Raw genomic sequence first — 10,684 nt, forward strand, 5'->3', positions numbered from 1 at the left:
ATCTTAATGATCCTAATTACACAAAGCTCATTAAAGATGGTTCAGTTGTTCTGCTAAAGAAATAGTTTGTCCATTTTAGAAGACAAAAAGAGAAAAAATTGAAAATACCAGAAATTAAAACTCTAAAAACTTTCATTTTGTCCCAGTACAGCGCAAATCAATGAACCATTTAAGCATTACCTTCCAGAATAAACATGTTTTCACCCTAATACAGAGACTTTGTCTGCAGGAAGCCAGCATCAGCATGACTCATTAAACAGCCTCCCAAATCCATGAAATATTACTGATTAAACCAGACTGACAGAAAGTCATAAAATAAAGTCTCAGATGTGGAGCAGTTAAGACACAACATGACACCCCCACCTAGTGCTCAGCTCTGTCAACTGCATAAACAATTTACTTTGTAATTAGACATGAGTCTGCACACATGATTAATAACCCAGAAGCAAGACAAAAATGTGGATCAATGTGCTTGTCGTGAAATGATTGTTATTCAAGCTGCTGATCGATAAAAGTTTAGACTTAACACTCCTCTAACTGTGAACCACAAGAGAGAGATTTGGGACTGCTAATACACAATACTGGAGGTGTAATTTCAAAATCTTTAACAGAATCTATGAACAGATGACCATGTTCAAAATGAAAAATCAAGTGGGAAGACATAGGGCCTGTTCAGACCATGCATTAAGAATTGTTCTGGGCAATGCGATCTCAAGTGGCCAGCATAAAACACAGATGTGAACGCCCCCAGAATGCACTAAGATTTGAGCGATCCAATCTCTGGCCACATTTGGAGTTGTTCTGGGTCACATCTCACCGTATTTGTCAGCATTCCTTTGGAAGTGTGAACACAATTCGTTCCGAGTCACATTAAAGACCTCCTATAGTCAACAGGGGTGAACCTGCGTCAGCTGAGTTTTGCCTCATTCATTCAGGAAAAAAAAACAACCATTTTTATAAATGATTGTCAGTAAAGAAAAACACCATGGCATGTCTGTATATTTGTAAGAGAGAGAGCCTTTCAAAATATTTTATCTTTGTAGCTGTTAACAAACTAAATAATAAATAAATCTAAACAAGAATTAACAAATTAGTATTTAATATGAGTACATGAGTGTTCTGTCATTAAATAACATTTCAGCATGCAGTTAATTATAGATATAGATATTATAGATATAGAAACAAGAGTATGTCACCTCCCCCATCATCAGTTTCATAAGGATGGAACTGATGATGGGTGAATACTTCAAAAGTTAAAGGCCTTAAAGTCATATGAAATGTTTCTGTGTCACCTGTAGCACCCCCTGTAGACGTAATGCCACGCAACTTGATTGGCGTGTACACAATATGTTACAGTTACGGCCCTAGTGCCGCTGTGGTTGTTTTGGTGTGTTTGTTTCTCTCTCTCCCACTCTCCTCCTCCAGGTGATCGCCCCTCCTCCGACCAGCAGCCGTTTTCACTCAGGTAATCAGCTGATTTTGGTTAAAGCGTGGAGGAGAGGTGCGGCCCAGAGAGAGAGAGAGATGCCTGTGTCCTTTTTCCCCCCAGGTGTGGTGGCGCCTTTAGTTTGTAGCTGTCGGTTCTGGTCTATTGTGTTTAGTTTAGTGACCAGCATTCTTAGTTATCATTCGTATTTTTATTTTTGAATAAAGAAACATTCTTTTACACACAGTTATCAGTCTAAAAATTGTGTATGCCAAATTTCATAGTTAGCTATTGCAGTTTTTGAGATATTGAAATGTTGCCTCTGTAGCGCCCCCTAGAGACCAAGGGTCAGAAAAGTTGGGGTGCTTGTACAGAAACATATTATTATCAATGATATGAACTTTGATTAAGTTTGGGTATATACTTCACAAAATATTAGCTTTTAGCTTAGGTTTGATGCCTTTCGCCCTTGCAGTTTGTCCTGGGCAGACACTTTAGCTACGCAGAAAAAGATAAATCATTATAAGAAGAAGAATGAAAAATCGCAACAAAATCAATCGGGATCCTGCAGCTTCGTTTGCATGGACCCCTAAATATCAGAGGAAGTAGTAGTAGTATTCCCATATTTTTCATTATTCTTGGTTATGGATTTGTTCACATTTTCCATCAATTATTTTTAACTGTTTATAATTTAACAGTCATTAGTTCCTTAAGTATACAGTAAAGGGGATCCTGTTGGCACGATCCAGCCTCTGGATTATTTACAAAATGTCACATAAAGACACAAAATTCCAAAAAACAAGGAGTTTGTACTAGTTTAGTGGTTCTTATGTCATCGCTCAACTCAGTGACAGATCATCCTGATTGTTGCCATGTCATTTTAAGTAACATCTGACAGTTTAATGACTCCATAATGCATGTGACTGTCAGTTTGCGACAGACTTCCTCTTTCTTGCACTGCAAATGTGTGTCATACTGGGTGTGAGTGTCACCGCTGGGGTAAGGGCAGATACCGCGGATTTTTATCTTTCCATTTCAGCATCGGATCACTGAGCATTTCTTTCTTTCTGGATGATATTTCTTCTTGCTATGTAGGACCAGGGCATATCTTTTCCATCAGATTATCGCAATTTCCTGACTTGCAACAATACGACTCAGTTCACAGACTCTTACCAGCCAAACCAGTGGCACAACAGACTGTGTCTGAGCTTAATTTACTGAAACATGTCAGGCATTCAGCCGGCACTCCCACACTAACACAACCACCATAATAAGCAGCTGGAGGAAATGCTGTAAAAATCCCAGTGTAATCCACATGAGCATTCTGTTCCTCTAACCGACCACAATGACTAACCTTCATCAGAATATATACTTACTAGCCAGTTCTTTAGGTACACTGGTAAACTACTCTAAATCTTGTCTTCATGAAGGTTCTGGTATTCCTCATTAGTTTCAAATAACTGAGAGCTGCTGATTCAACTGTGTTTTCAATGTGGAGGCTGTGGTTTGTAGTACTATTGAATGGACGCAAGTTCCTATTATTTTTACACTGTAGTCAGTGGGCTGCATTCATTCCAGTTTAACAGCACTACAAACTACATCTGCCAACATGATCATCCAGCAGAATTACCACCTTTCTGATGCCGTTTAAACATCAGCTGAACATTAGGACAGTCATGAAGGACGATTTGGTGCAGGGCTGTTATATTAGAATGGATTCATTACTGTTCCCAATGCACTGTCCAGTGAGAGTAGGTGTTAGATTCAATTGATTAACACGTGCTGAAATCCTGACCTACACCAGAAGGACTAAAATTAAAATGTGCTCACTGTATGTTTACATGTAACACCGTAAAGAAGGAGGATTTAGCGCAGCACTGTTACATTATCATGCATTCGTTTTCACTTGAGTGTTTCTGGCCTGTGGAGCTCCATACACGCCAAAAACTGATAAACTGAGTTTACTTAAAAGTATGCAAACTCAAAGAAATTAGGTTAACTACGTTAAGTGAACGTAACATGGTGAATCAGAGACAAGTTGTTCAGTTTTTTTAATTAACTTAATTTAGTGTCAACTACTTCACACAAATTGCACTATTCTTAAATGAACTATTAACGGCAGATTTAATTATACTCACTCAGTAATTTAGATTCACTTAATTATATCAAATAAATGCTTGAATCCGCACAATAATCTAAAAACAGTACACTGACATTATTTGTATTCCAACATTTATTTTACAGTAGATGAGTGAATGAATTATGGTGTTCTCAGCCAGAGTCTTTGTTGGGTTATTTGTTTTGCTTGAAGTGGTAAAGCTGGTTTCTACACACATATATTTGGACATGCTTCATTAAATAAGTCAATACAGAAGCGGTTTTTGGATCTGTCACACATGGCTGCCGTGCAGCTACATATTCTTGGTCCTGTGGCATATAGAGTTAAAATTTATTTCCTCAATTTCCTCAAAAATGGAATTATTTCCTCAGAAAAGAGTGTCTAGCACAGATGAAGCCACTTATAGTATGGCTCCAGAATGGTACTTTTACATGATGGTTTAATATCGAGAAAAGTATGGGCCCAGAGACTTTGGAAAACTTGGCCTTTCTAGACACTCCTATAAAAGAAATGGCAGACTGGACAAAACCCACTTTAAAAATTTGGAATAAAATACAGTCAGCCTTCGGGTTAAGTGGACAGTAGTTACCAGGTTCTTCAGAACACCAGCAATAACAACTAAAATGGAACCAGTACATGGTACCTCATGTTGGAATTGTGGTACTGAGAATGCCAATCATACCCATATATTATGCTCTTCAAACGGGATATTCCACAAACCCCTATAGTAACATTATAAGGAGCAATTCCAGAGGGTATAGAAGGAAGGGATGTGAAATACCCCTTAAACATTCTGCTTACAGCAGCATTAAAATGCATAACCATCGCATGGCTAAAGCCAGATCCTCCTACTTAAAATGTATGGATTCAGAAAATATGGGACATTTACCAGATGGAGCAAATTACATATTCATTAAGACTTCAAAAACCTATTTTTATTAAACGATGGAAACCTGTCATAGCTCTGCTAATACAATAAGTTTGTAGCATAAGACCCCTGGTCAGGTAGTAAACACATTCAGACCATCACACCATGTCATTTGATATCTAGAGTGGATCGCTCTCTCTTTTTTTTATTTATCTGTTTTTATCCTTAAAATTATTATTATTATTATTATTATTATTAGCAATATTATCATTATTTTTATTATATTCAATTATTTATCTTCCTTAATTTTCCAGGTCTTTTTCTCACATTAACTCTGTAATTGATCCTATGTTCTATTTATTATTATTTTATTGTACTGCTTTATTACACAACTCTTGATTATAAGTGTTAAGATAATGTGCAGCTGTAAAAAGGGGAAAACTGTATATGAAGGGAAATGGATTGTCATGTTACCATTGTGAAAAAAGATTTAAAAAAAAAAGAAGAAAATAAAACAGTGTCTAGATGTCCATAAATATTAAGAATTACTGCCTTGTGTGACTGAAAAAGCAGAAAATCCTCACAAATGACACCTGGAGACACTGCAGCACTAGTGATGTATACAGAAGGTAAAATAAGTATTGAACACATTACCATTTTAATAAATATTAGTAATATTATTCCTAAAGGTTCTACTGACATGAAAGATGTTCACCAGATGTTAGTAACAACCCATGCAACTCACACACGCAAAGAAATCAAACCTTCGATGTCCATAAATTAAGTTACGTGTTAAAAATGTAATGACACAGGGGAAAAGTACTGAACACATGAAAAAATGGAGGTGCAAAAAGGCACGGAAAGCCAAGACACCAGCTGAAATCTATCAGTAATTAGAAAGCAATCCTGCACCTTGTCAGTGCAAATTAATATCAGCTGGTTCAGTTCCAACTGATGGCCTATAAAAAGCTGTCTCATTGACAAGGCATCACACAAGAAACATCTCATGATGGGTAAAACCAAAGAGCTCTCTCAAGACCTTCGCAACCTTATTGTTGCAAAACATACTGATGTCTTTGGTTACAGAAGGATTTCTAAACTTCTGAATATTCCAGTGAGCACTGTTGGGACCATAATCTGGAAGTGGAAACAACATAATTTCACCATAAACCGGCCACGACCAGGTGCTGCTCGCAAGATTTCTGACAGAGGAGTTAAAAGAATTATCAGAAGAGTTGTCCAAGACCCAAGGACCTCTTGTGGCAAGCTTCAGAAAGACCTGGAATTAGCAGGAACAACTGTTTCAAAGAAAACTGTAAATAATGCACTCAACAGCCATGACCTGTATGCACACTCACCACGCAAGACTCCATTGCTGAAGAAAAAACATGTTGAAGCTTGATTAAAGTTTACTGCACAACATTTAGACAAGCCTGTGAAATACTGGGAGAATATAGTGTGGTCGGATGAGACATCATGGTGTGATGCCGTTTTCAGCATATGGCACTAGCAAACTTCCTATAATTCAGGGGTGCGCAGAAATATAGCGCTGACCCTTTAAGAAAGACGGTAGTCTTAGTTGTTGATGTTGTGCATGGCTGCGGATGTATGCTGCTGAACTAAGGGCATGTTGTAATAAAAATTTTAAAAAAGATGAACATTTGTCTTGCTGTTTCTTTTGGAAGTGCAAGAGCAAAATGATTAGACTAACATCTAAAACATTTTTATTTTTTCAATGGCATGCAATCTACTCCCAATGCCTTCACGATCTAACGGTCGATCGCAATCGATGTATTCATCAACTTGGTGTGTCACTGTACAAACTTAAAGATCAGAAATATGACTTAAGCGATTATCATTTGACTTATCAACTTATCCAACCATATCTCTGTATGTTCCCTAGAGGAAGTAGACTCAAAGCAGAGCATATGCTATAATTGAATGACGGATGAATGGAAAAATGTACCAAGACATTCTTGATAAAAATCTGCTGCCATCTACCAGGATGATGAAGATGAAATGAGGGAGGACATTTCAGAAAGACAATGATCCCAAACACACAGCCAATAGCCAAACTATCACTTGATTTCAGAGAAAGAAAATAAAGTTACTAGAATGGCCCAGCCAATCACCTGACTTGAATCCAATAGAAAATCTATGGAAAGAACTAAAGATCAGAGTCCATAGAAGAGGCCTATGGAACCTTCAAGATTTGAAGACTGTTTGTGCGGAAGAATGGGCCAAAATCACACCTGAGCAATGCATGCAACTAGTTTCTCCATACAGGAAGCATCTTGAAGCTGTTATTACCAACAAAGGCTTTTGTAGAAAGTATTGAATACATTTAAGTAAGTGTATTCAATACTTTTTTCCTGTGTCATTCCATTTTTTAACACGTAACTTTATGGACATCCAAGGTTTGATTTCTTTGCATGTGTGGGTTGCATGGGTTGTTACCGACATGGTGGCATGTCTTCCACCAGCCAGCATTTATCTCCTTTACCATGGAGGGTATAGCAGAGCCAACACTACACTCGCTCTTTAAATCAGCTGTGTGTGAAGAGGTGTACCATTTTTTTCCCTCTGATAGAGTCAAAAGCAAACATCACTGAGGCAGAACAAACACAGGAAAGACAGACAACTATTACACAACTGTAACCTGTTAACAGTCTGCCGAGTCACAATGCCAAACAGGTAATAGTGGCTGAGTTTCCATGGACCATATTTCTACAACCTGATTAATCATTCTGGTCAGTGATTCCAATTAAAGTTGGAACTTTGAACATGCAAGATATATAACAGAAGAAAAAGATGATACTGAATTGGTAGAGTAGAAGAAGATGACCAAAATGTCTCCATGTCTCCAGCATTGTTGTCCACGTGGATTCCAGCTTGGTTCATCTTTTAAAACACTTGTTTGAACAATTGGTTGTTTCACTACCACCATGTTTCTGTCCCTCCTGAAAACTGGTCACCTGATGTTTACCCAATGCAGAGCAAACATGCTTAGAAAGAATGAATTTATTCCGACCAGAAAGAAACCAGCAAATCAAGTGTTTACATGGTTATCAAAGGTTTACACCACCCCTCTACTGGCTGTTCTATTCTGATTAGTGGAAATAAGATAAGATAAGATAAGACATGTTTATTAATCCCTCGTAGTTTATCACTGTTTGTAGAGTTAACTATAATTTGGGACGTGAGGGTGCAACTACAGGTTATCGCTAGAGTTACCACCAACGAGAAGGAAACCGAAACTCTACTTTAATACACATACACACTAAAACAGCATTAAAAAACTACCGTCAACAAAGGCAGACATTGACGCCTCTTCATGTCCCCTGTGTCTGGACCAAAATGTGGCACGTAAACACACTGCTGCTGGAACATACTGTACGTTCCGCGTCTGTATGAGTGGAAATAACCCTTCATATCAGCAGGTGGCAGTATTCATCATTCTAAAAAGGAAATAGGAAGCTACTATTAGCTAGGAGGCAAGGATGATAGGAAGAGCTACAAACTGTCATTCAGAGCTGGCCTCTCCTGAATTACAGTGGTCAGTTGGTCTACACTTCATTCATTTCAGATCATCATGTTGTTGTGGAAATACTTGTGGATGAACAACCAATCGGAGCAGTTTCTCTAATCTAATCATCCTGCCGCCATTTCAACATGGTGCATCTTGCATGCATAGCATAGCCAGACTCAGTTGTTATCAGGATATTAGTTTGGTAACACTCCATCTGGATTTCATTATGGGACAAGTTTTAACAGAAAAAAAGAATACGAAGAATATACAAAAGAATATACAAAACGACCAGGCATAACATTATGACCACTGACAGGTGGAATGAATAACCTTGATCATCTTGTGACAATTCAATGCTCTGCTGGGAAACTTCTGGACACCCTCAGAAGACCCAGGATTCTCCGTGGAGTCACAACTGTTTTGGAGACACAAGGGAGATGTACACAATAGTAGGAAGGTGGTCATAATGTTATGCCTGATCAATGTATACGGTCAATGGTCTGCACACAAGTGAATAGTCCTCCAACCAATCAGAGCAATGAAGTATGTTGCATGCATTATCGACTAATGCTTTAATTACTGGTATCAGTTCATCCTTTAAAAAGTTATTTCACTTTCATCTTTTACAATAGACACGATAGTGGACTCTATTGGGCTCGCTCCTCAGATAGTAGCCATTTTGTGGTAAACTAATTCAACTCCATGGCGCTCTGTGTATGAATACTGTTACTCTTCTATCCATCTCCACAAAAAGCCCACCCAAACGATTTGAACAGCTGGAGTATAATCAGTTCCCAACAAAGAGACTCCAGGCTAACTTTCTAACAATGAAAACATGTGGTGAATCAGCGAAAAAGCCAACAACAGAAAACTGACAAATGCCAAGAATGAGGGACACTCCACCAAAACTAGGGTTACACTGACCATCAACTTGGTGTGTCACTGTACAAACTTAAAGATCAGAAATATGACTTAAGCGATTATCATTTGACTTATCAACTTATCCAACCATATCTCTGTATGTCCCCTAGAGGAAGTAGACTCAAAGCAGAGCATCTGCTATTTGTCTCTTTGGTTCTGCATGTCATGATGTTGGTAATATTGATTAAAGGACAGTCATAACCCACCACACCCACTGCCCCTTGAGCACTCCTGCCTCTATCAGCATGGATACAGAAGCACACACACACACACCCACAAAGTCAATTAAGCACTCCCATGCTGTGGAGTTTGCAGGAAGAGCTATTACACTGCGTATCCTACCTGTACACAACACTGCAGAGCCAAGCAGATTAGTCGTTCACCCTGTGAGTGAACCTTTGATCCATTTCATTTAAAACAGCGACACACTGGAGGAGTAGGTCTTTGTGTAGCACATCATTACATATCCATTAACAAAAAACAAAAACAAAAAATCATAAGAAATTTTCAATTTTCCCCTTTTGTCTTCTTCCCTTGAACTTCCAAACATCCACCTGTCGGCATTACAACAGCCTTTTCATGAAACAAGCACCTTGTTGAACCATAACACAAGTCTTGTAACTGGAGGACGACAGCAGCTGTGAAACTGAAAAAGGACGTTTTGAGGACCTTCAGACAAAGTGGAGGGGGCTTTAGTGTCATCTCAGGGTGCCACTTAATCTAAATGTACTGCTGGTCTATCACGTAGGAAGAAATGCAGAGATGTTGAGGAGAAAAAACAGATCGTGAGGTGATAAGATAAATGAAAAAAAGTTTCCATAGCCGCCCTATAGAGATGTGGCGCGCGGCTAATCTGTGTGATGGACTGCGTGATGTGGAGGAAGTGGTGTTGCTTGGTGTAACTGCAGCGCATCGAGGGCTGAAAAGGGAAGAAGAGTGCCGCACCGACGCGCTCCTCAGATCAGGTTTGACCCGTTCCTATTTCCCTCAGGAAGCCTCCACCAAACCGCCTCCAGGGCCAGGGCCAAGGCCAGGGGTTTGGCCCATCTTCCGATTTATTTACCGAAACACATGGATGAGAGTGTGCCCGCTGCGACCTAGAGCGCAGCGCAGCAGCAGCATGAGGAGGATGGTTCAGACCACTGCAGAGGAAGGACGGATGCCTTCACACGCCATAAAAAAAAAAAAAGAAAAAGCAGCCACAATAACACAGCACCGCCTCCGTATCTCCAATCACAAACTTCAAAAAACCACTTTACGCATTTACACACCCGCGCGTAACTTCAGCCAACATCAACAAGAGGAAAACCAGAGAGGCGCAGAGAAAGACTGGGTGAACGGGAAATGAAGTCTGGATTTTTTTTCTTACCTCCCGATGTGAAGTGAAGCGACAGCGGCCGCAGTGAGTGAGTGAGCTGAGGAGCCGTGAGCCGGAGACCAAAAAACACCAGATGAGAGGCGGCAGCAGAAAACACTGACTGCATGATTTCCTGTGGGCGTACTGTCAACATAAAAGCCCCAGAACCGCGAAAACCAGCAATAACGTTCACATTAAACATATAAACCGTCTTTGACATTGACTTAACATTATATGCTCAATATATATTATATTTACTAAAAAGCCATATACACAATAACATAAAGACGAAGAGGTACTTAAAATACAAAATAAACCCTATATTACAAATATATTGTAAAATAAGTCGTGATAGTCTGTGTATTGGCACTGCATGAAATATCATACTAGGTTGGCTGCACAATATTAATGTCAAATGTGTTTTTTCTTGTTGACATTAATGAATATAACACAAAGGTTGTTTT

At 39.1% G+C, this 10,684-nt stretch overlaps 1 protein-coding gene across 3 annotated transcripts in view; it reads right to left on the reverse strand.

Annotated features, from left to right (window-relative positions):
* pld1b (phospholipase D1b) overlaps positions 1-10,432 on the reverse strand; it is a 72,479-nt gene extending 62,047 nt beyond the window's left edge. For all 3 annotated transcript variants that reach the window (XR_014699583.1, XM_084566091.1, XM_084566090.1), the window contains exon 1: positions 10,233-10,432. The gene's annotated coding sequence lies outside the window, so the exon portion shown is untranslated. The remainder of the gene's footprint in view (positions 1-10,232) is intronic.
* Between the last annotated feature and the right edge of the window lie 252 nt (positions 10,433-10,684).

This window comes from Chelon labrosus (genome assembly GCF_963514085.1).
Source record: "Chelon labrosus genome assembly, chromosome: 18".
Lineage (NCBI taxonomy): Eukaryota > Metazoa > Chordata > Actinopteri > Mugiliformes > Mugilidae > Chelon > Chelon labrosus.